Consider the following 27,850-nt stretch of genomic DNA (forward strand, 5'->3'; position numbering starts at 1 on the left):
TTTTTATACGAATTTATGAACTTAAAGCATTGAAAATTCGATGTATTCTGCTTCATTTAATTTTTTAAAAATATTTCTAATTTCTCCTATTATATTGTTAAATGGTGTGATTTAGGATAAGACCTAGTTCCGGCTGTCCGGATGGTGCTGCTGGGAACGGCATAGCCGGGACCAGTGGCCACTCGGGTGGTTAGTGGCCCTGGGGGGGCACCTCCCCCCACCAGGGCCGAGTTATGCTGGAAAAGCGGGTCAAGTCTTGGGAGAGCGGTTGAGTAGAGGAAAAAAACAAACCCACTAAATAACACACCGGTGTTATTTGGTGGGTTTGTTTTTTCGTGGGTACCGATCCACGATCTAGTATTCAAGTCCGAATAAAAGTAATATCCTTTCTTTCTTCAGCTTTCATCCTTCTTGGGACAGGACAAGACAAAATAATCTAACACTGTTTTTGGTCAGCTCTCCTCACTTATCCGTTCAAAATGCCCGTATCAAACTAATCGTTTTTTTCGATTCTTTTATGATGAAAGTTGTCCTTTTTATCCTAACTCAAATTACCACATTCGTTATTCCGTCAAGTTTTGAAAGTCGGCACGTTCTACGGAAAAAATCAATTTCAAAGCCTCCACATGACTATTGCTGCTCTGCCAGCACTCTGAGCCATAAGTCACAATGATAAAATCGCTGAGTTAGATAAACGAAACAGGGGGGTAGGTTTTTGCTGCATCCCTAGCCACGTTGGAATTCTATGTAACGAGAGGGCAGATTCTGCTGCCAAAGAAGCGTGTATTCAGCCTCCTTTCACCACCCGAGTTACTACCTTTGATTTTATCAATCATATAAAACAATCACTGCGAGCGAGGTGGCAAAGTGGCTGGACAGCTGTCGTCCAGCCACTTTGCCACCTAATAATAAACTTCGACGGATTAAAGATTCAGTGTTGCCGTGGGGCTCCATTTGCAGGAACTCTCATCGCGAGGAAGTGGTCCTCTGCCGGTTACGGTTGGGGTATACGAGGATCACACACGAATATCTAATGTCAGGAGAAGACCCACCCCTGTACACACGATGTAACTGCCGCATGACTGTACACTACATTCTCGTGGACTCCATATGTTATGCGGCGTTGCGTTGTCAGATTGATATACCCAGCAACATTCGTGATATCTTGTGCAATGATGGCGGGATTTTGGAACAGATATTTCTCTTTTTGCATAGTACTGGGTTACTGCAAAGGATTTAATATACTCATATATGTTTTTCTGCAAGGAGAGTTTTTTAATAATTTTAACCTTTATTTTCGATTTGATTTTTTGGTTCTATGTGTTTAATTTTACTATCCGGGGAGGGGATTTTTGCACAACCCATCGGAGTTAGGTAAGTTTTTATACTTTCTTTATTCTATTGTTTTAACTTTTATATTTTATCAACTTTGTCTGTGGTATTAGTTTTGGGTTTTATTTTTTGCTTCTTGGCTTGTTTTAGTAAATTTTTATTATATGATTAATATTACGTTTACACCTTGCATGGTTTGTTATTTTAGAGTTATTTTACCCTTTTAATAATAACTACCGGGCGATGATAACGCCCAGGCGTTTATCGACCACAAACAAAAAAAAAAAAAAATAAAAAAAAAAAAAATAAGTCACAATAAATTCATCTACCACATTATACAATATGTTTTTGGTTCTAACTGTTATCTTTGGTGACCAGAGTAAGCTATTCAATTTCCGAATTGCCGTTCTTCCCTGACCAATCCTAACTTTGATATCACTCTTATACTTCATCCTCAGAAATAAGTGTTCCCATATACTTAATCTTGTCACAATTTTGCACCCCGTCCGCCTTCGCAACTAAATTCTTTCCTCTCACCCACTACAACATATCCCGTTTTCCTTAGATTAATCTTCATGCCCCATTTAAGAGTATTCCTCTCTTAATTTCCTTAGCATATACGAGATTATCCTCGGTATCAATCACCAACACCACCTGATCATCCGAAAGGAACAGTGTATACAGGTAATCGACATTCCCATGTCTATTCCAATCTCTGTACACTTTCTTCTCCATATCTTTAACGCTTCTTGTACATCTCGTATATTATAAATCTCGTATATTTTATTATACATCTCGTATATTTTATAAAGTGTGAGTGACAAATAACAACAACCTTGCTTCAAACCCTTGTTCACCTTAAAACTTCTTTAAATATCATTCCCCATTTTGATTCAGTATTCATAATTTTTACATAAATGATATATTGCTCTGCCATATACCTCATTTAAGTAAACATTTCCAAGAATTTCAAATAATCTATTCAACTGGTATTGCCATATAATACATTTATATTCAGTTTAATCAAATTTGTACTACCTGCTGACAATGTGGAATCATGACATGGCAGTTTTTATTCATCAAGATGTTTTTAAAGTTTTTTAAGACCTGTCAACGATTGTTGATGACACAATCAGTGGAATGGAATATTGTAATATTCTACATATATGAAAAATGTGTCAAATTACTTTTCTTACAAAAAGAATCATCTATATATTTTTTTTAATTATCAATTTAAATTCATCTGTATTTAGTTGTAAATTATTCATCATATACGAAATAAATTAATAATGATAATAAGTATTTCAATATTAGCTAATATTTCAAATTAACAATAAATAAACTTACGCCATTTACTCCAACAGATAAATACTTTTGATTTATTTATATTAAATGATGAAAAGGTTTAACATATTTTCTCTCTTTATTAATCGATCACTATTTCTTTATTCCAAATAAAACTCCATAGTTAAACAACAATGTGAGAAATGTTACACCTTATAATTCAGTCGACTCGTTTCACTTATGTTTTATATCAACAAATTATTTATTCTCTCAACGTTGTTTAATTTATTTCAGTTTACTTCTATCCAGTTAGCCATCCTTTTCTCACAACGCGCGGGGAAAGCAGAAATTATATTTATTACAAAAGAAATGATTGTATCAGTTCAGAATAAATCCATCAGAACATAATTAATTGTACTCTTTATATTTTTTGTTAACCGATTCAAGTGAACAGTATTATGTTATTACACTACCACTCATTTTACCTTTTATATGCAGCAGACAAAATCATCCACGCGTTAACATCGAACTTTGAGTAGAGAATCATACTTTCTCTCGAATCCCACAGCATGCACAGACCGATGATTTCAAAAAGGACGTTTAACAATTTCATTATCTTAATAATTACATCCAAATCACTTTCATAACATCACTTTGTAAAGCACTGGATCATAATTAAAACTGAGCAAATAAGTTGTACGTGAGGCTATTATGTCACACACTGCCATAGTATATTCATATATATATATATATATATGTTGTAATAATATATTGTCTACTATTACTATACTGGTTTTTTAATTAATTTTTAACTTTGAGGAAAAAGCTGCGACAAAATTTTTTTCTCAGAAATAACATAGCAATCTTGAATAGCAATAATTTACCTTTATTAGCTTTATTATCATAACTATTATTATTACTTGAATCAAAATCGCTAACATAAAATTAGATAATCAGGGCACTGATGTATTAAAATTAATTAAAATGATATAATATTTGTGTAGATTAGATAAAATTTAAAGAGATCCTGTCTAACCGAAAGTGTATCGGCCTAAATGGTTTATAAGAGGAGTAAGATTAGACACTGATTCTTTATATTCTTTATATTTTCTGATTCTTTATATTCAGTTCTGCATTGGTAAAAACATGTAAAATCAAAGTTCTTCTTGTAATAGCTCTACCAAATAATGATGACCAGTACCTATGACAATTATCTAATAATGATGGCCAAGCAGTGACGAATAAAATCGTGTTAACAATAAAATGAGGTAAAACGCGCTGCATGAACAATTTTATTGAATTTTACATTTATAATCCATACAATAACGAACTTTAAACACTGTTGCTCTAATATTGATAATTATAAACTATAACTAATAATTTATAACCGATCAACAAATTAACAGCGAAATATCAATTGATATTATTTTTTAAATAAAAATTTACTTCCAGTGTTAATATCAACTGATATTGGTTACTTATCATAAACAAAACAAATTAGATGGAAACACTTAAAAATGTATTACAAATTTAATTAACTAAATCAGAAGTTAATTCACAACAATGTAGTTTGTATTACGTTGAAACAATGTAACTTATTAATTCCTCATTTCACCTTTTTACTTCAACATTCTTGCAATAGTAAAATTTGATAGTGCTAGTAAAACTTAATTTGTAAGCCTAGCGGTTCAAATTATTTTTTTTGATTAAAGTTTTATTATTAGTTTCCTCGTTGATTTATTTAATTTTATTAAATATTAAATTTTCATATAACAATGGCTTCTTTAAGTGAAGTGGTCTTTACAAGAGGTATGTGATTTATTTAATAATATATTTCTAAACAGAGAACCAAGAAATAAATTGACTGTGATCAAGATAATATGGCGATTTGAAGAAACCGGTCTGAAAAGAATTGTCCTCGCACCACTAGACCAAGAGCTGTCATAACTGATGCAACGTTATTAGATGTATTGCAAACCTTTGTTGAAGACCCTCATTTATCGATTAGAAAAGTTATTTTCCAACATGACATCAGTTATTTTTCATTTCAGAAAATTCTTAAAACAAAAATATTGCACCCTTATAACCTATAACTGATGCAAGAACTTTTGGAAAACAATTTTTACCGCCGAATTGAGCATTGTGATATTATAGTGCTAAAATTAGACATAGGTGTAATTTTCTAATTAATATTTACTGATGAAGCTACTTTTATGTTACATGTCCATGTGAACATTCAAAACTGCCGATACTGGAGCGGTAATAACCCAGATGGATGTTGGAAGCTCATTTACAGCACCCTCAGAAAGTGAACGTTTGGACGGGAATCGTTGCTCATTATATTGTAAGCCTTTTTATTTTAGATGACAATCTTACAGGAGATGATTACTGCAACTTGTTAGCCGATAGAATTTTACAAAATATCCAGGAAAATTTTGGACAAGAATTAAATAATAACGTATGGTTTCAGCAAAATGGGGTACGATCTCATTATTATCTAAGGGCGCGGCCAATTTTAAATGAACAATTTCCAAATCCCTGGGTAGATCGTAGAGGAGCCATAGAAGCATTTTGAATATTTATTGTAAAGTGGTAGGCTTTAAAAATTAATTTCATTAGTAATTTACGATCGAAAACATTTATTTAAAATTTTTAAATAAATATTGGAGTTTTTAAAGTAAATAAAATTGTTCACGCAGCACGTTTACGTCGTTTTACTGTTAATACGATTTTTCCATCATTGCAATTTTGAATGCTTACAACTCGATAACGAAGGCAGTAACAGAAAAAATGGTTTTATCATTGTTTTTCTTGAAAAATTTTAAATCGAAATCATATGTTATATGTCCACTTTTTTATTTAAAAAAAAATGTAATGTGGACATCACATGAATTTCTTGTATGCCTATTAATTGCATATATTTTTTATTATTTTTTTTATTTTTTTATTATTGAATTATTATTTATTGTAATCTTATTATAATCACGGGATAACGATTATTAATAAATCAATATATTTAAATTAAAAAAAAAAATGTAGTAATAAAGTAAAAAAGAGGGAATGAAATCTGATTAGAACCGATGTGCCTTACCTTGTAAAATCCAAATATTTCATTAATTAAGGTTTTATTTGGCTATAACTTTGGTACCAATGAAAGTAAGTACCATTTATGATATATCTTGAAAAGCTCTAATGAGGGCTTATTACTACAGTTAACTAAAAGTCCAAAATCCAATTTTTTTTGGATTTTGAGCTTTTTTGGACACTTTTGGTCCAGTCGATTGCAATCAAAAGGAGAGGTGCACAAGTAGATGTTACAGCAGTCCTAAATCCAAAATTTCAACATCCTACGGCTAATTGTTTTTGAGTTATGCGAGATTCATAGTACGTACGTACAGACGCACGCCGGAAATAGACACAATGGATTCAGGGATGGTCAAAATGGATATATCCGTTGTAATCTGAAGACCGAAATTCGCGATTAGAATGCTTCCTTTAGTACACGGAAGTAAAAATTAAGTTTGATTCAATATGATGGATCCAAAATGGCGGAGAAAAATTAAAAATCCATCATAATGCATATTTGTTTTAACTACGTAGAACCAAATTTCTTTCTGCCACCAAATACCTCTCAGATATGTAGTATAAAGCTTTCCATACATAAATATCACCCAGTATACAATTATTCTTTAAATCGTTTAAATTTTGAATTTTAAAAGGTTGATAAATTAAGAACATTTACGAACGATAAAATTGTTTGGTATCAGTTCCGATTTAATAGGATAAAAATATTTTTTTTAATATGGTTTTATTTTTTATAAAAAAATTAATTTATTTTATGTTTTTAGCTTATTTTTTAAAAATATTATAGGCCTAAAAATTCTGTCCGCATAAATAAAATCTCTTGCCTGATTAAAAAAACAGTAAATACAGAGAGGAGCTACATCCCAACCCACGTAGGGGAAGATACCCACCTTGTGACGATTCCGGTCGTCACACCAGCCCCCCTCCCCGTTACTAGCCCTGATGGGCTTTAACGAGAGTCGTCTTCAAATCCTCTAACTGGTTATATCTTACAGTAATAATCCAGGCCTCGGATAGGATGCCACCGATGTAAATGCCTCGGATGGGATACCACCGATGTAAATGCCTCGGTAGAGATTTACATCACTGATTTTTAACTCGGCTTTTGTCTTCGCTACAGGCCTCTTGCGTACATCTTGACTGTCCTGCATCGTTGCCCTCTGAACTAACTAACCGAGTTCGCGGAAGCACGAACCCCGCGCCTAGTTTTACATTTAAGTAAGCTACTTGTGATTGCAAATGTCTCATTTCGTACGAATCTATTTGGTAAATATGATGCAGACCACCAGCAATAATGTTGATCGCAACAACGGAAATTATTCCTATTTTCCTTAATGTTCTCATATCTTTCTGATCTAAGCCTTCAATTAGATTAGAACTACGGACTCCTACTCAGCTCCATCGCAGAGTCCCGCGTGACATTTACTTCATCACCTAAAACAACCATCGTCGAGATGGCACTACAACTCCACGGCAGAGCGAAGCTCTGCCGTGGAGTTGTAGTAACAACGTTACTGCTGATAACCATGAGTTAAGGCTTTCTGGAATGCGTAAAAATGTGTTGTCTTAATATATGTTTATTAAATATAACAGCTATATGCATTATTTAAATTACGATTTTTACACTTAATTTATAATCTAGTTCTTTTTGTAATAAAATACTTCGAATATTAATATGATACCTATATATGGCCATATATTTTCGAAAAGCAAGACCAATATCCTCCAACTTTCTACCTAAATAACAACTGTATTTTTGGTCTTGTTTATGGTACATTATCTACATCTGTTAATTTTCTTTTGTATTAAACTTTACTTTCTAAATAATTTATCATAAATCAACAAAAATATATTATTTGGTTTACATTTATCGTATTAGTTTAATGATGTAATATTTTATATAAGTTTGTTTACCTAATTAATGAAGTTTTGCACCTTAGTAAATGGTAAATATATTCTACTAAACGTGAGTTGTAGTTTTGCCTTGGTCAAGCAAAATAAATTAAACAATCAATCAACGTCCTCCACCTCTCATACTCTGTGTTTATTGAACGTTATGACAAGAACGTAAAATAGAAATTATCTCTATTTTAAATAAAGAATTTAATCAGTCAGTCAACCATCTCTTATGTTCTCTTTATTAAAACAACAGAGCACTCTCGTTACCCATTTTAGTATGTAACAATGACAGTACGTATAAGTTTATTTGTTTTCTTGTTTTCCATGTAACCGATATTCTTTATTAATAAAATGATTGCAAGTATCTTAATAGGCTATTGTCATCCATTTGCCAAAGTATTTATAATCCTCTTAAATTTTATTTTAATAAAATACGCCTCAGTATATATTATTAATCAAATGGCGTAAAGAATTATGAATATCCACTTTTATTACTAAAAGCAATTAAATCTATGAATAAAAGAAAATTCTGCCTTATAACGACAATTTTGATCTTAAAATGTAATAATGTTATAATGCATATAAAGTCATCCCGACTTTCTGTCAGTAATACATATAAATATATGAGGATATGAGGAAACTTTATATTATTGTAAAGGTACAACAAGTTTATAAAATATTTTAATATTAGATTGTACCGAATGAAAGAATGTATAAAAAATATGAATTCAAAGGAAATATATTCTGTATAATGTTTATAACCTGGTTTTAAAACGTAAAATATCAAAAACTTTCAGTTTGAGTGCATAGAATATTAAAAATACTTTTTATGCGTATGTAAATCTAATTAAAATTGATAATAAAGAAAACATTCAAAAAAAAAATAAACAGAAAAAAACTAATATTAAAAAGTACTATGACAAACGTCATGTCCAGCAAAGGGTTTTCCATAGATTATGAATTAAAAAAGAAAATAATATTTCTATAAAATATAATTTCGAATAAATTTATCATTTAGGCTCCTCTCTTCAATATTTACATCGTTTTTCTCTTTGTTTAAAATTTATAAAGTATCTATTTCAAAACCATTCAACACACCGATAGTGTTCTAGTTAACATACAACGATCAAATATCCGGTTACAAGTATAAAATACAGTAATGGTTTTTAGATCCATTACATGACTATTTTAATATCATAATATCATTTTAAATTAATATTTGAAATACCGAAATTAAATTTCTTGTACCATTTTTTTCTGCAATCACAATGTGTCAGTGATTGTTATATTTCAATTTCCCAGTTATGTCGTTTAAAGATAAATTAAATAAAAATTTTACGTTACGTAAACAATAATTTAAATGTAACGTATAACATATCAAAGGATATAATACTGACCAACAAGTGTATTTTTTTTATATAATGCACCGATTAGAGTATATTTCAATCTGACAGCATCAAACCTATAAAAGTAACAAATGGTGAAAATATATATACAATTAATATTTAAAGTGCCCCGGAAGATTCTACAATCAATCTTCTTAAACGTATTTCTCTCATTAAAATAATGAAAAAAAATTCATGTAAAGATGAATCCGAAAACGCCTCGTTAGCGAGTTACAGCTAGTAAAATATTTCGCTTTGATTTCTGCTCCTTCGCTGAAATGATACCTTACTGAAATTCTGGGAAGGTAAATTAATGGGCTAATTTAATGTTTTATGAACTGAAAAAATTAAAAAAATGGGTCCCAGAACTGTATCTCCATTATTTTCTATGAAATAGAATGTAATAAACAAAAGAAAATTGAGTTGAAAAACACAGTTTAGCTTTGGCATAAAATAATTTCATTAAATTGTCAATAAACAAATAAAATTCATTGGTTAAATTGATATAGTCATCTTAAAACTCGGCTAAGGATTGGACATACCAGGCTTACCCACGCTCATCTGTTTGGCTCTCCTCAGAATCTGTGAGGCTTGCAAGGTCAAATGGTCCGTGCATCATCTGCTCTTTTATTGCCCAATCTTTGGAACCATCCGGTAAAACTTAGATCTGGGTTCTGGTATGAAATGTCTACTAAACCAGAAAGAAGGTGGTATAAAATATCTGTTGCGGTTGGTTCCCCTCCTACAGTCGAATGAATAGTGCAATTTAGTGGTTTTTGTCTGATTTATGTGTTTTAGTTTGTATTTGTTGTTGTTACTTGTCTATGTTTATACTTTATTGTTCCTGTTTCTTTATTGGTTGCTTTTATGATTTTTGTTGTTTTATGTAACACTACATATTAGTGTTACTTTAGTCGCTAGTGACAAATTATTGATAAAACTGTAAAAAATAAAAATAAATAATAATGCAAGAAAATAATGTATTCTTTAAAGCAGAACAATACGAACCAATATGGAAAATAGTGAATTACAATTTTAGATTAAAACGAACAGCCTTCTGTTATTGGATAAAATTGTAAAACAAACTAAACTTCAAAAACCAAATAAAATAAGTTATTCTTACATTAATCAACTGTTCAAAATGTCCGCCATCAACTTGAAAACACATTTCAGCACGGCAAGTTACAGATGACATACATTTTCTTGCATTCTTGGGTTGTTTATGACTACCTCAATAGCCCACGTTATTCTTTGTAAAAGTTCATTAGCATTTTTTGATTTTTGTGCATACTAACACTTTCATATATCTCCACAAAAAGAAATCTAAGGGAGTCATATCAAGTGATCTAGTTGGACATAGTTGAAGTCCGCCTCTGTCAATCCAGACTTAGGAAATTTTTCATTCATGTAATGAATAAAAGAACTATAAAAATGAGCTGGTGCGCCATCGTGTTGAAAATACATATAAGTTTTTGTACTAAGCGGAAAATTCCCTAAAAGTATTGACAGCATTCTGAAGAAAATTCAGGTAACCATTACCTATGAGTATTCTGTTGAAAATGTGAGGTCCGATGAGAACATTACTATTATCCACACCAGACATTTAATGAAAAACGGTGCCGGAAATTAGTTTCAACGGTTTCACGAGAATTGTTATGTTTCGAAAAATTTTTTTTCGTGTATTATTTTTCCCATTTCGTGTAAACATTGTTTTATATGTAAAAACAATCAGCGATGGAAGCACGTTGTTTTGTAGTAGCCATTGACAATATTTGTAATCACCTTCTTCAAGATATTGAACTGGTTGAAGATGATATGAATAGAGACCTTCAATGTCCGTCATATACTTTTGTGAGGAATTCCCAAACGTGCAGATAATCTACGAGTACTAGTAACTGGATTCATACGTAAAATCTGCTATTTAGCATTGTTTCCCGTTCAGATGTTACATTAAATACTTTGCCTCTTAGGTACCGGTGAGTATCTGCAAATAAATGATGGTTAGGAACATTTCGATTGGGAAATCTCCAACGATATTCTTTAACGGTTCTTATATCATTGCCGTTACAAAAACCATAGATGAAACGAATGTCGGTATATTCCTGATTTATAAACGTATACGTCATTTTTTATTTACTACAGAACAAATTACATACTAATTATTATCAATAGCTTTAAAAACCAGTGCAAATGAACTACTTAAATATGTATTTAAGTATTTGTGATCACAAATTCACATTCCACAAATTAAATAAAATCTTCTACTGAAAATTAACTTTTCAATAAAAATACAGCACACTGAAACAAGGTATTGAATCTTTGCTTTCTGGGAAATTAAACAGCGATTACTGATATTGTACAGCATTATAGCGTCCCTATTGGGGAGTTAATGAACTGATCATTATGAAATAATATCATAATGCAGTAAAATACGTATTAGTGTAATTTTTCTGTTATTGTTTCACATGAAAGTACAACTAAATTGCTGTTGTAGTATGTTGTTCGATAATTTACATCAATTTTCTCAGAATTAAATCTCTATCAATTTAACCCATAAATTTTATTTGTATATTGACAATTTAACTATAGTTATTTTTAACTGTATTTTTCAACTCGATCTTTTTGACTAAAGCAACTGGACAACCCAACATAATTTTTATTCAAGAATACATTAAGAGAATTAGTATAGTCTTAACTACACTATCACACCGGTTCCCGTACAAACACCAAGCTAAGCAGTAACTGGCATGGTGAATAAACGATTGGTGATCTTTCATTTACTCGTAAATAATGTCTTGCTATCATTTAGCAATAGATAGGAGTCGTGAAGAATTTAATAAAGATACAGATATCTGCTAATTTTTTCCCCCGAAGAAGCCCAGAAAAACTCAGGAAAATAGATACAGAAGAAAAGAAATATTCAGTTAAATAACTTAGTATTCATAATGATAAGTTATGGTATAATTTTTTCTTATTAACTTAATTCCGTAATCAACTTGCATAGATAACCAAAGATAACAGTAGAAATTTAAAAAAGCTTTTTAGCTTTTATTAACAAATTACATTTTCAACTGACATTAAAAGAGCTTAAACAATACTAAAAGTGTAATTTATAAACACACACTTTTTTTGAAAATAACTTACGAAAAGTGTATATTTCAGTAAAAAAATGTATATAAATATAAAGTAATTCCATCAAGTGTATTTTTAAATGGTTTTGGCTTATAAAAGTAATACTCATGGATATGAGAATTATTGTTTGGATCATTTCCTTCAAAACCAATTTTACGCCTACAGTTTTAATCAGAACTTTTCTACTAAATGAAAGGATAAACCAAGTATAAGAGATTTATTATTACGTCACAATTAATCCGATTTCAAGCATTTTTTTAAATTATTCATGGTTCACCGATTTTTAGTACCATTTATGATTATTTGACCAAAATAAAAAAGGTAATTTCTTAAAAGTCTAAACCCAAATTATTCGTTTAAAAAAATAAATCATGAATAAATTTCGTAAATTCATATTACTCGATTTTGACTACATCCATTTTTCATGTAAATGAAATTAAAAATATAAAATTTCAATGAACAAATAATGATAACGCATAAATAATTATATCATTCATTTATAAGTGAATAAAAGAATACGATAAAAGACAAAAATTAAATAAATGCTTTATAAGTTTGTTTATAATGTGAAATATAGTGTTTCTGAATTCAAGAACAGAAGTTAATAATTGATTCCTAACAGAAATATATGTAAATGTTTGAAGAATTTCTGTTTGCATAAAACTGAAAAACCTCCTTTTCCGTCTGTAGCCCTTTATGTATTTTCTCAGTAGAAATTTTTGTACCTCAAGAATAGAACAAATATTTTAATAAAATTTTATATACTTACTAAAAGTCATATTTTCCAATATAAAAATAAATAAAGATAAAAATATTTTATTATTTTTAAATTACATTAATCATTAAAGTTATTTAATTTTTTTAATTATTATTATTATTATTACTTCGGTTACTCTTTGTTTTATTTCGGTAAAATTTTAAACATTTTTTTTATAAATATATTGACTCTATTTGTCCAAATAACCGAGTAGGGCCAAAATCGTTGAGAATATCTAAACATCAAATTTTAAAAATGGATAAACATTTATATCTATTTTATATTCCTAACGTAAACATTGCAATCTGTTCAACTTGTAAACAATAAGCAACCCCGTGAAATGAGAATGTAAGTATGATATGTAAACGCAATCTTTTACAGACTCAGGCCGACTATTCCTGAGATGTGTATTAATTTAACCGCAACCACCAAAAAATACATGTATATCCATTTTCTAGTATTCAAATTTGCACAAAAGTAAATTACCTTTACAAGTATTTCAACCTCAAAACCTTCGATTTCAAAAATTAGCTGTTAAACAGCTGATTTGGGACAAATATGTTACTGCAAGACCAAAACAGCGGGTTAAAAAATAATAATTTCGTATAAATAATATCGTATGAGTTTTCAGCTCTCTACTAAGAAACGAATCTTTTTTTCTGTGATCAAAACCATTAAACACACATCTGTTAATTGGGAGGTATACGTGAAAGAGTGCGACGTATTTTTAACATTTACATCGCTTCAAATGCGTAACACTTAGAGCGCCTACTTTAAATGCATAATCAATATCAATTTTCAAAGCAATCACACATTTAATAACATTGTAACGTTTTGGGAATACTGTTGACCATTTACAATTTTTTGGAATGTACCTAATTTCTAAGCTTGAATAATGATGCATAAATGATTATTTTAAATTATTAGAATAAAATGCGGGAATAAAAATGATGATAAATAAATAAACAGACGTACGTGGTAAATAATAATTATAATTTCTATTTATTTCCAACAACGTATATATTCGTATAAGCGTTTCTAAATATATTTGTGAAAAATATTTTACTTTTATGTAAGGAATCCACTTCCAAAAATTATTTGAGTATTTCAAGAACATTTTTGTTTATGTATTTTAGGTTTTTGTAAATATTAGTTCCAAGTAAAATTACCATTTATGAATTTTTTTTTTTTTTTATTAAATTTTTCAACTCTACTTCCTCCGTTTTCATTAAATTTGTATTAAAAAAGTATTTTATATACAAAAATTAAAAAGTAATTAACGTAAATGTTAGGTACCGAATCAAACAGTTATAGATTATTTGCCATATTTATGAATCACCGGTTTTAAATATAGGCAATATTTAAAAACAATTAAAAATTTGCCTCAAATGTTGGCTATTTACATAGATTAGTGTCTGGCTAATAGTTAACAAGTCAACAGTTACTACTCACGGTCTCTGTTATGTTTTCACCCCTCTTGCCATCGGTTGCTGAAACCTAGCGGTGGCTAGGGTGCTCCCGCAAACTATGGACGCCAGACCATCACACCACTCTACGTCACAAGTTGTCCCTCGAGCACTGTAAGTAGCGTCTTCTAACCAGTCTACACTCATACCTGACCCAAGGCGGTCGCGTCCGGATGGACTCTCTCAATTCTTGTTCGGATGAACATTACTTTAAGTTTTATTTAGTTTGTTTGCTATCTTTAAGGTTAAATTATAAGTTACAAGTGTTATGTAACAAAATTATTTTAAACCGCCAAGACGGCGTAAAATTAAACAATCCTTCAGTAATCAACAAGGTGTTGTCTTCATTCATCACCTATGAACGCATACAGTCCACCCTCGCTCTAAAATTTGCCGCAACGCTGTTAACCAAGGGCGTCCCGTCGACATCGCAACAGTCACAAGTTTTTAAAAAAAAACGTCTTCTCCAATTTCTTGTAATGAAATTATTCATTAATAAAGATTGTATAAAATTGCCATATTGAATTTTTAGCATTGGAAAAAATTTTAAATGTAAGCCCCGTTAAAATTAACTTAAAATGAATATTGTTAACTTTTTAGTGAAAGAAGCAAAAATTGACCCAATTATTTCTTTAGGGTAAATTATTTTACAATTTAGGAAACTAAATATTTATTAATTGTAACTATTTTCCAACACAATTTAGTATTTACAAACATTCTTGTTCAAATTAAACGTCATTCTGTTCAAAATAAAATGCTTAAATCTTCAGCGAATAAAAACAAAATTTAAAAAAATCAAACAAACATTACTACGATAACTGCTGCTTCATTTAAAAACATTGGTTATATTAAAAAATAATACAGCCATCATTTTAAAATTAGAAAAAGAAAGCCTTCCTATTTATCTGTGCATTTATTCAGAATGTCATGGAAAATCTTTGCTCTATTATTATGGCCAATCTAGAAAACCTGAACCAATTCATCTAGTTCACTTTTTCAGCATTTTTTCCCCATGTTCGGCTGTTTTGCCTCTAAAAATTGTAAAGAATTTTTAAAGTATCGGTAAGTACTGCATAGCTGCAATACATAGCTACATTTTATTTATATTTGTTCAATATTATTAAAAATTATTAATTCAAAAATATTTTAACTATATCTGATATTTCTATTTTTAAATGGTCGGTTATATTGTATAAATTTCAAACATTTTTAGTAAACAAAAAATTAAAATTCCTTAAAAGAATATTTAGAAATCTATTTACTTAGTTTTTTAATTTATTGTAAGCAAAAAAAAATATTACTGATTTTATTTTAACAATCCTGTGTAACCTATGTTATTATAATCCTATACTAACCAACACAGTATGTGTAAACATTGGATGTGTTGTCACGATTTATGTATGATAAATATGATAAAAAATAAATGTAGATGTTTAGATGAAGTAATTTAAGAAAAGAATGAAAATAATATTAACAGACTTCAAGGATATATCAATACCTATATTGTGAGTAAGAGGTAATACAAATAAAAATTGAATTGTAAGTAATTTAATGCAATTAAAGAGGTAATTGTGTTAATTGAATTTATTCTTAGTAAGCAAAGAATATTATTATTTGATTATACATAGAATCAAATACTGAGAAATATCAAGGAAGTTGTTTTCAAATTGTCATTACATAGTTATAGTCGTTGTTATTATTAGTTATAATTCCTATTATCTTTAGTTCTTGATAATTATTTTTTTAAAAAAAGGATTAATAATCAAACAGTATTATCTAATTAAATTTCTTAACAAATTAATAAAAATGGCTTATTCAACTTGAAATTAATTATTTCTGGTTCATATATTTGAAAACTTAAAGAAACTTAACTTTTATATCATAGAACATGGTCGTAATCGTATTTGTCAGAGGAAACATACAAGGAGATAAGAGTAAGAAATAAAGGAAGTGTAATCTGTTGACATTCGGGCAGAAAGATTAACGATAATTTTAATTTTGCATCTTACAAATTTCGTTTAATAAATTTTAATTCTTTTATTTTTAATTTTATGACAAAAACATAGGGAGTACGGAGAATTAACGAACGCAAATCCATCATGCTCAGTCTGCAAATAAAATCGTAAAGTGAACTTGCATCTTAATCACAGGATTCGGATGTCGACTTTTAAAGTGTTGATATGTAAAACGAGTTTTAATACGTCAAACCGTTCTTGCAAAAGATAACTTATCAAATTATAAAAACTTTTTCGCTTCCTTTTAAATAAGGCATTCACTACCAAAGCTTTCCGCTGTATTTCAGGGATACTATAGTATAACAACCGTACATTCAAAATAGATGAGACTTTATCAGTTTTTTCTGATGTAATCCAGCTAAGATAAACGGTAATACATTTCAGCAAGTTTGGAAAATATCGAATATGCCATTTAAACTTGTTAGGCTTAATAAGAAATAGAATGGCAAACTCTCTGATTGTCCATTTAAAAGTTCGCCCTTCTACATTTGCACCTAAATGGGGCAGTTAAGATGTTTTAAACAACTGCACAACTTGAGTAAAGTGTTTAATAGTACAGCGTACATGTGTATAAGCTTATGTGTTTATTACTTCCTTGTACGAAGTAAAGGAAGTATTGTGATACCGAAAAGTTTCGGTTTTCAGATTTCCAACGAAAATATCCATTTTGACTAGTTTCGGTGTGACGTCTGTACGTACGTATCCCGCATAACTCAAAAACAATTTGCCGTAGGATATTGAAATTTTTTATTTAGAACTGTTGTAACATCTAGTAGTGCACATTCCCCTTTGATCGCAATCGACTGAACTAAGTGTTCAAAAAAGCCCAGAATTCCAAACAATTTGAATTTTGGACTTTGTCTTAACTGCAGTAATAAGCCCTCGTTGAAATCTTTTCAACGATATATCATAAGTGGTAATTATTTTCATTGGTTCCAGAGTGTGCCAAATAAAATTTTAATTAATGAAATATTTGTATCATATAAGGGAAGGCACGTCAATTCGAATCAGACTTCATCTCCTTTTTTTTTACTTTTTTTTTTAATTTAAATATATTGAGTCATTAATAATCATTAACCCGTGATTGTAAAAATATTTTTACAATAAATAGTTATTCAATAATAATAATAATAATAAAAATTCATTCAGAAGTTATTAGTGAAATAAAATTTTATGTACTTTTAAAAATGTGTATTTGTAATTTAACCGGCATTATTACATATTATGTGTATATGTAATAGATTTGGTAAAACATCTGATTATTTAATATTAATTGAAAATTATAATTTAGAATCATATTATTTTTGGATTTTCTAGTTTAATTTCTGTTTAATTTTATCAACATTAAAGTTAACAGAGTGACTGAAAAATAGACCTCATAAGAACAACACATACACTGAGACATACATGCGCGATCTTTAATAAATTGCAAAAACTTCTTATCTTTTAGTTCAATACTCCTCTGATATCGTCGGACAATATTATCCCTAAGTCGGAGTTAATCATCAATTCGTTTATTTGTTTTTTGTTGCCAATAATTTAATTGCTCTTTAGTTTGATATAATTCATTGATCTTAAATTGTCCAGACGTCCTCTAGTTTTCAAATTTCCTCCTTCTTTATATTCATCAACCTCTCTTAATCTTTCCTTTCCGTAATTAATCTTCTTAAGGATCTTTCTTTTGATAATTTTCCCTCCAAACACGTTTCGCCTTTAAACCGAAGGGTTCGTTGTGGCGTTAATTTAAAAACGACCGGATTCACCAGCATTATAGATTTTTTCTTCCTAAAAGCCCTCTTTTAATTTTGGCCAAATGGTTTCTAGCCATTTTTCTGACACACCGGTTGGAGTTGCTGCGGCCTCGCCGCTTATTCTCCCCGAAACAATTACGTGACGCTGACGGAACCGTTGTATCCAGGCTGAAGTTATTTCACGTGGTTTACCGAATTTTTAAAAAAAATCGTTCGCCTTAGTTTGCAATATAGAGCCAGTAATAGGATATCACTAACCCTCTGATATTTAAATCATTTTAACAACGTTTGGTCTATATCATTACGTTGAGTAGGCCGTAATTTTTTTGATTTCATAGAATTTATTTTAACATTTTTCTTAATTTTTTCATGGTTCTTCCATATCACCGATATTTTCGAATGACCAACGCCTAATTCTTGGGCAGTGTCGTTATTAGTTTCTCCAATCTCTAATCGCCAGATAATGTGGCCTTTTCCTCTGTCGTGAATGTTTTTCACGAAGTCATGATTAAATCACTATTAAATGATTTACACAGGGTACGTAAAATAAAATACTGTACGCGCACGATATGATATGCTCACATTAAAAGAATAATAACAACTGAAAGTGTCTGTTTCAGTTTCTAATAATCCGGTACAGGAAGAAGATAAGAAAAACAAGAACTATAGTACATATTCAGGTAAAAAGAAAATGGCGACTCATTTTAACCGTCAAAATATTTCTGTAGCAATGATGTAGATATACTACGTTACTGACGAGTCACTTTCGTCCGTCATTGTAACCGACAAACTGCTGTATTGCAGTAGAAAAAATAAGTCATAATAACCGATATAAAACCGATGTAATCATAAACAATATACAATCTGTATTTACGTATTAACAGTATACCAAACCAACCAAGAGACAAGTTTTTGGTCACGATATCCGATATGTCATTATATCCGATGTCACTATAAACTATACTTACTGTAATTGATTTCTGATAATGAAATTCTGTCTACTAATGTAGGTTAATTGTTATATTGATTTACTACATCATTTTAGATTTTTTTTCTGTTAAATTATACTAAGTATCACTCATAAGGTTGAGTGACATAAAAATAATAAGGATTTTGTTATAAAAATTAGAAATAAAATTTTTTTAAAAATTTGTTCTCTCAAATAACTTATTAAAGTTCTGATGTGGACACTACATGACTTCCTTGTACGCCTATTAAATTACATACACACATTTTTTGCTTCACTTCATTGAAACTTATTTTATTTGAAAGTGAGATACGATCCTCCAATTCTTTAATAAAGTGCAATTACACAACTGCTGAAATATTAGTTTTTATTGACATCAAATATTTATACAATTATTAATGCAACCATCTTACATGTAATACGTATTAGGATAGAGTAAAAGTCCCTTTATTAATCGGATTACTATAACAGTATTATTCGTATCTTTGTAAGTTGCTGATTAACAAAACCTAGATTTCTGGTGTGTCGTATAAATTAAAGTTAATAATAATTAAATTATTCCGTTTAGTGAACTCGTGTAAACTAGTTACAAATGTTAATCTCGATCTTACGGCGTAAAATATTCAGTTGTTATTGTTGGATTATTTGGTGAATAATCGAAAATGAGAATGAAACAATCATCCAGGAAAAATAAAGATAACATGAAGAAATATAGAAATATATCTCAAAAAATGAAAAGAAGATGAATATGAAGAGGAAGAACAAGGGAAGAATAAAAAAATTTAGGGAAGATGATAAATATAAAGAGGAAGAAAACGTTAAGACCAAGGAAAAGAAAAATTAAGAGAGGAAAGATTAAGGAAAGGAAAATGTCAAAGGGAAATTATCAAAGGAAAGACTAACAGTACTAATTGCTACAAATATTCCTGGAACTGACAAAAAAAACTTCTGGTTGTAAGGAAAAGTGCTAAACCCCAATATTTTAAAATTATGAAATAGTTCCTGCTATGTACGAAAGTAACACGAAAGCTTGGAAGATCTTTACGTGTTGGTTACGAAAATGGGACCACGAGTTAAAGACTGGAAATGATAAAATACTGCTGCTCATTGACAACTGTCTGGCTCATCCACAGGTTGAAAATCTTTCGTGTATAAAGTTAGAGTTCTTACTACCGAAAACTACGCAGTCATACAGCCCTTAGATCAAGGCGTGATCAAGTTGGTAAAGGGCCACTACAAAAACACCTAATTTTACAAACGATACAGGATTTAGATAAAAAACTTTTTGTTAAAAACTTTTTGTTTTAAAAATGAAACAGAAATAACTGTTCTGGATACTACAATTATGTTACAAAGATCATAGAATGAGGTTTCTCCGCTGACTGTAAAAAATTGCTTTCGATATGCAGGATTTTTACTACAGGCTGGCGAAGTTATTGATGTCCAGTGCGAAGAAGAATCTTTAGCGGAATGGGACAATAGACTGCAGAACCAATCGTTGTCAAATACATTGTTTGAAGATTATCAAGAGGTTGACAAAGATTTAGAAACGCATGAAACTGTAACAGATAATGATTTGCTGACTTCAGTACTACCAGAAATAAATGGGGACATAGGTAATGACAACGAAGGTAACGATAGAGACAACGATGAAGACATCAACCGCCAAATCTTCCAGAAGTTTTAGCGGCAATCAAAACCGTTTCTCGGTTTTTCAGTTTTACAGAAATTGCTGATGAAGAAACAAAGAGTGTTTGTTTTGATTTAGAAAAGAACACGAATGTTTAAAACAAAGCAAAATAACCGACTTTTTGCAGAAAAAGTAATTTTTACCATTTTTCTCTATCTTCTTTTACTCTACCACATTTATATTTATTATTGTATATTTTTATTTTTTTATATTATTTCATTACGTAAATAAATTATTATTGTTATTTTACTGTATTACAATAACCGTTTAGATGACATATTAAAGTGGTACCTCTAAGCTAACTAAACATCGGTTATTGTGACTATCGGTTATAATGACCTCAAATCGTCGGTTCCTTAGAAGTCATTGTAAACGATATTTACTGTATCTTCAAGTTTATCTTATTTTATACAAAAAAATATTTAACACAGTATTTGTACAGATGAAATCATACGTCAGCTGTTGCTGTAGGCCAACGTAGGGGAAACCTCATAAATGCCATGAGAAACTTTTGAAACTCTGAATATCCTATAAATTGTAAAAAAAACAAAAAAAAAACAGAAGTGTTGTTTATTTTTATAATCAAATTATATCTTTAAATTGAAACTTTTCAAAATTATATATTTTTCAGTTTATTTTCCAAAAATGTAATTTGCAGCTGTATAATTGCGTTAATTACAAGATAATTTTCAGATTGCATAAATAATTTTATGTAGTTTCTGTTTAGATTATTATAAACTGAAATCAAAAATAATTATAAAAAAATTATTTTTTTTTAACATTATTGAAATCAATAATAATTGTAATAAATTAATGTTTTATTGCTGCTTTCTTACCAATGTAATATGAGGTTATTTAAGAAAGTTTGTTTAGAAAGTTTCCAGATGTAGACTATAAAATTTTAGTTAGGCCATAGTTGTTAAATCGTAAAATACTAAAATACTGCAATGATTTTAGTCAAATATCTTCGTAAAAAGATACGTTTTCTTCAATGATCTCCATAAAAAATTCATACCTGAAATTGTTTTCTTATAAAATTACGTTTAAGGGCTTTTCTTAATTGTATTACATTTAACTGCTAATATACGTATATGTTTAAAATAATTGTAACCCACTATTGCTTTTTTCTTGTATTAATTCATTTACTAATAGTACTACGTAATAAATTGATTCATTCAACTTTACAACTTTTTAAAAAAAGAAAGTAAATTGTGTAATTTTTAACTTGTCGGTTTTTACTAATACACATTTCAATTGTAAAAAGACATCTGAGAAAACAAATTGTTTTTCTTTTATATAATACATTTTTGTTTATAGAATAATTGTTTTATGGTAAAAATTATTCTTTATATTGAAAGTAACAGAGTTAAAAATGTATATAAATAGTCTATATTCAATCATAGCACTTTTATTGTAATTATTTTCACAATAAAAGTTAAATTGTAAAGTTAAAAATACAAAGCAAAATGCAAAAAATATTTTCAAAAACAAAATGCTTTTGTTAAAGATTATCGGGTATTATGAAAAATTTCAAATCAATTATTATAAATTGATTGTACGTATAAGCAAGGCTTTTATATAAAAAAAAAAAACATAATTATTAGAAAGAACTTGTATGAGAAAATACTACATATGTATTCTTTTTATTTACTACGTTATTCGTTTTCCGCTTTCAAACAACGCTTGGATTGACAAGCTCTTAAACGTATTATAGCGCAAGGGAGCCATACAGTTTTCACAAAGCTATTGATTTTAAGAAAAAATGTAATATCCTCGTGAAATTCAAAGATAGCAACTGATAGTAAGATGATTATTTAACTGAGCTACGATCAATATATAATTTCATGTTAGGTTATTACATAGAAAGTAACCAATTTGCATTTTGAAAGAACATATTTTTGTGCTTTATAATGGTAAATTCTCAAATAATTTGCTTACAACACTGTAAGATCTTAGATAATGTTTTGTTTTCCTTTTTCTAAAGAATATCACTAAAGCAAATCAGAGGTGCGAAGAACTTTTAACGTTTCTGGAAAAAATATATTTGTTAAACCATATATATATAAAATTATTAACCTCAATTATCACCATAAAATTTTTATTACTATTTAAAAAGAGTAGATTGAAGAGTATACAACGTTTCCAAAATAAATTGCCGAGATCAATTGCAGAGGCACCGTGGTTCTCACGGAAAGAAGAGATTCAAGGCTACCTAGGATAAAGACTACCTCGTAAATCCATAATCACGAGATTAATAGTACATTTTTATCAAACTATTTAGACTTACATGAGACATATACTTGAGTTTTAAAGCCTTTGGTTATCGTATGAATACAAAAATTTCAATAAAAATTAATATCATTGTTGATTAATGCACTAATATACTTCTAAACCAAACAGTTTTACGACGATCATTAAGTAATATACTTCGATATTAATTGAAATTTAACTAAGAAAAACTAATGCATCCACCCCAACCCACTACTTAGAATCCGTTTGGTGATCCTTAACAGTCCATTAAATATCTAACTGAAAATTATGTAAAAATAATATTTTTATTTTTCAAAATAAGCTGTAAGTGTTTCAGAAAAACGCGGAAACCTAACATAGTATGATGTTATGAGCAACAAATTACAATTTGTAAAAAAGATAAACTGCATTACTTTATGAGTTAGTATTTTACAATATCTATACCTCTTACAAAATGATATCCTGAAAATTTTAAGATGTAAATGTCAATCTAAAATGTCAACAGTTGTAGTCACTTTAATAAACCGCATGTAAATTATCGAATTCAAATAAATCTAGGTTGTTGTTTCTCTGGGTAAAAAGTAGTTAATTAGTGGGTTAGTCATAGTAGTAGTACCACCTAAACTCGATTATTAAAAATAACCCGCTATATTCACTAGTTGTAAATATATAAAGCGGTAAATTTATTTAATAGCAATAAAAAATATTTTTTTAGGGTAAGTTAAATTTCTTTGAATGGCATTGACTCCCATTCATAAATTCTAATACAGTATTTTAGCTTACGCCTTGCAATAATTTGATTTTCGACTGTCTTTTTTTTCTAACCTCCGGGACCACCGTTAGATATTGCTTCAGAGGATGAGATGAATGATTTGAAGCGTGAGAAAATGTCATGCCTGACCGGGATTCGAACCCGGAACCTCCAGATGAAAGGCCGAGACGCTACCATTCGCGCCATGTAGGCCGGTAGCCTGTGTCGTTATTTGAAATGAGAAAATTAGTTCATTAAATAATATACAAGAATATCTGGTTCAAATATAAATATATGTATTACGTACATATATCCTATATAATACGTAATCTTGTACGTATAAATTTAGAATGAATTTTTTAGCGAATAAAATTTGCTCTAACTGACCATAATTGAAATCGGGAACCTTCCAGAAAAAAAGGAAAAGGTGCTACTACTCAACCACAGACTTCGCCCTCTTTTCTTAAAGTCTTGAAATGGATAAAACTTTTATAAAAACAATTACGAAAACATTTTTTATTTTCTAAAATGATTTCGATACCATTAACCAAAAAATGTTTGTTTATTACATTCTATAATTTTTTTTCTAGGCCAGAGTAGGCATTTCTGCCATTTTATTCCTCACAGCCCAATATACAGCCGCCATATTAATTGCCGGCAACATATTAGTTGCCGGACATACAAATATATAATCGGCTGTCATTTCTTCTTCGTTGCATAGGACGCGCTGTGAAGTCTCAGCTAGTCCTATTTTCTTTAGATGGTGTCGCACAAATAATCGTGTCCAGTGGCTAGCCTAAAACATGCCATAGACTAAAACACGCTCTAGATAAAGTCAGTGGATTTTTAGGGTCGAGCATTGTCGCCCAACGTTTGTCAACACAATCTAAAATTTTCTTCTCTTGCTCTCCCCATGATAGCACTACAGACCATTTTTTTCGCACTTTCCAATGAAATAGGTAGGATGGGCTATGGTTGGTAAGCACCACCCGCGCAAGGCGATCTGCTTGATCATTTCCATAGATACCGCAATAGGCCGGAATCCATTGCATCACTATGGATGTTTTCAATTAGTGATGGTTGAATGATAAAATACGGTTGAATATCAATTTTTGAAATATTTTATATTCTAGAAAAACATATTAATAAAAATTATTTATGTCACTTCTGCCATATGGATGAATGATTTAGTTTGATGAAAAATCAAATTACTTTTATTCGCTTTAATTTCATTCTGTAGAATTTTACTGTTCTATGTAAATGAGATAAGCTACCATAACACTGATTGTAGTAACATTTGCTTGATGGATTTTTTTTTAAATTGCAATTAAATAATAATAATAGTCTATATTCAATACAGAAAGCTGTATTGAATTTATTTAGAAAATATATTGAACTATTTTTGTTACAGAAAAATACGTAACTATAGCAGATTGTATTACTAAAAATAGGTAGATATTTTATTTGTACTTCAATTTTATTAAAAATTAGTTACAATTCTTTATCCTACCGCAACTTTGAGCGTGAATTTATACATGTATTTTACTCATTTATTCACTAATCGAAAACAAGCTGACGCCCAGTTAGTCATTATGTGTTTATTTTTTAATAATAAAATGAAAGATAAATCAACATGGAAGATGAAATGAGTAAACTAAACGATGGAAAGATGTAGCTTAGTAATTATTATTTATTCAGTTTCTAGAGTTTTAAAAGTTATAACTAATTTGTACAAACGCACTCTTCATAATCAATTTTTTATTTTTATAACTGCACTTTGATAATTTTCATTCAAATTTCATATTTATCTGTTATTTATTTTTTTTAAATAGATAAATTTAAATACTATTTACCATTTCATCTTTTAATAATGTACATTATATACTATGATTGACTATTCGTTAAAAAATAAATTTATGTAATTTTGTATCTCTGTATATTAGCATCGAATGTATAAGCAAAGATCATACAACTATTCTTACGCAGGCCTATCATCTCTGACCATTTTTACTAGTTGCGCGTGTATATGTTTATGCGAGATGGATGTAGGTTGTTGTAAGAGTAAACAAATAATCAATTCAGAACCGTCATGTTTTTTTACTCGTTTTTAGGATAGCCTCAAACTTTAATTGTTTTTAAACAAACTATGATGCGGTTGATCTTGATAATTTTAAATATAAAGTCAACAGCACTGTTTATTTTGAATTTAATCCACGTTTCACCAATAAAATTGTGTTTATTTAAGATAAATCTTTATACTTCAGAGTTTGATATTTTTAATCGGTCATTTTATTACAAATTGTCTTCTCATTTGTAAACATATCTTTAAAACATCAGAAATATACACAAATATACAACTAAATAAACAATTGCGACCGGTTAACACACCCACAAATGAAAATATGCATGACATTTTATATTCAAGACATTTAAGTAAATCTAATTAAGAAAAAGCATTTACGGTTAAGGCCATGATTTAAAACATTAGGTTTTTCTTCCGATAATACTTATCTGTAGAGATGTGAATTTCTTGAATAAATAGATGATAAATAATTTTCGCTCTTTATCAATAAAATTACTTAAAATTATATTTATAACATGATCAGCAAATAAAATATCTGTGATTAGAAATAGTAAGTGTAAATCAGACCGAATAATGATACAACGTATATAAACGACGCGAACGTGTGTATATGAGACTGTTTGAAGTAAGCTATAATCTTGAAGGAATTTTTGCTGACTACAAAATTTGAAGTACAAATGTTTAATAATGCAATAATCGTTAGTGCTTATGCAATAATTATTCATAAAAAATACAGTAATAAGTAAACTTTTTTTTTCACTTTGTGAGAATAGTTTCTGTTGTTTCTAATAGAAAAATTTTTTTAGGTAGATTGTATGAATATATTAAAAAAAGGAAGTTGTTATTAATTTCATTATTAATATTTATACATACAACTCATTCACATTAAAAGCAAATGAAATAAATTGTTGAAATAGAGGGATGATTAATTTAGTTTTACTGTAAAATTAGTCCATAAAAAGCGCGTGTTATGACAAAGGCTTAAAGAATATGTGAAAGATCTATTAAAAAAAAGAAGAAATTAAAGGAATAATATTTTCTATCGGTTAGTAAAAAATTATTTTAGATTATTGAATTTTTTTGTTGACCAACAAAAATTTACTAATTTAAAAACAAGGGTGGAAAGTCAATGTATTATTATATATTTATAAAGAAAAAATTCACACGAATTTTGGTTTTAAAAGTTCTAAAATTATTGCTATAATATTTAACAGAAACTATTTGTAATGGATTAAATTATTTTGTTTAAAAAATAAAAATACATTGTGTAGTGTTACCGTCGTTCTAGTATTATGAAAACAGTTGACAATTTCTTTATGGCGTATATATCATTTCAAAAAGATTTGGTGTATAATTTTTTGTTTGTACTACAACTAATTGAATTAATTAACTTACCGATATATTTTCTTCAGAATCATCCCCGGCTTGTGGCGGCACTTTATTCATTTCGAATCCCGGATTAAGCCTAGTTGTAACACCCACGAAACTGACGGAGCAGAGATTCACCAGAGCGGTGCACGGACGGCCCCTCGCAACGACGGTAAAATACGATATCTAACGAAAATTACCGAGCGACGGTCACCATAGCAACGTACTTGCGGCTCAATTACAACAGGGCAGATATTGCCCCACTTCTTATTCCTGCTTACTTCTTGTTTACATTCACACAGGGAGCACAGCCACCTCACCACCTCCTACCCATTATTGATACCCGCTACAACCAGTGGTCGTTACGTTTACGTTAATAAGTACAAATTGCACTTCACTGATTAATGTGTTTTTTTTTTCTTATAAAACTTGTAGAGTTGAAAGATGCTTATTGCAATTCTAACATATTTTATTTTTTTCAGTAAAAAATAAATTAATAAGTACCTTGATTATTTTAAGTAAAGGAAAACGGAATCAGTCATAGATCTAATAAACTAAGAAATATAAAGACATTGTAAGCGTTACGATTTAAAATTTTTAAAAGTCTTTTAAAAAATTATATAAAAAGTACGAGAG

The 27,850-nt window shown here is 29.4% G+C and overlaps 1 protein-coding gene across 4 annotated transcripts in view; it reads right to left on the reverse strand.

Moving 5' to 3' along the window:
- Window positions 1-27,375, reverse strand: part of smog (G-protein coupled receptor 158 smog) — a 339,219-nt gene extending 311,844 nt beyond the window's left edge. For all 4 annotated transcript variants that reach the window (XM_075356095.1, XM_075356091.1, XM_075356094.1 and 1 more), the window contains exon 1: window positions 27,242-27,375. The gene's annotated coding sequence lies outside the window, so the exon portion shown is untranslated. The remainder of the gene's footprint in view (window positions 1-27,241) is intronic.
- Window positions 27,376-27,850: the final 475 nt, after the last annotated feature.

Source organism: Lycorma delicatula, chromosome 2, assembly GCF_047948215.1.
Source record: "Lycorma delicatula isolate Av1 chromosome 2, ASM4794821v1, whole genome shotgun sequence".
Lineage (NCBI taxonomy): Eukaryota > Metazoa > Arthropoda > Insecta > Hemiptera > Fulgoridae > Lycorma > Lycorma delicatula.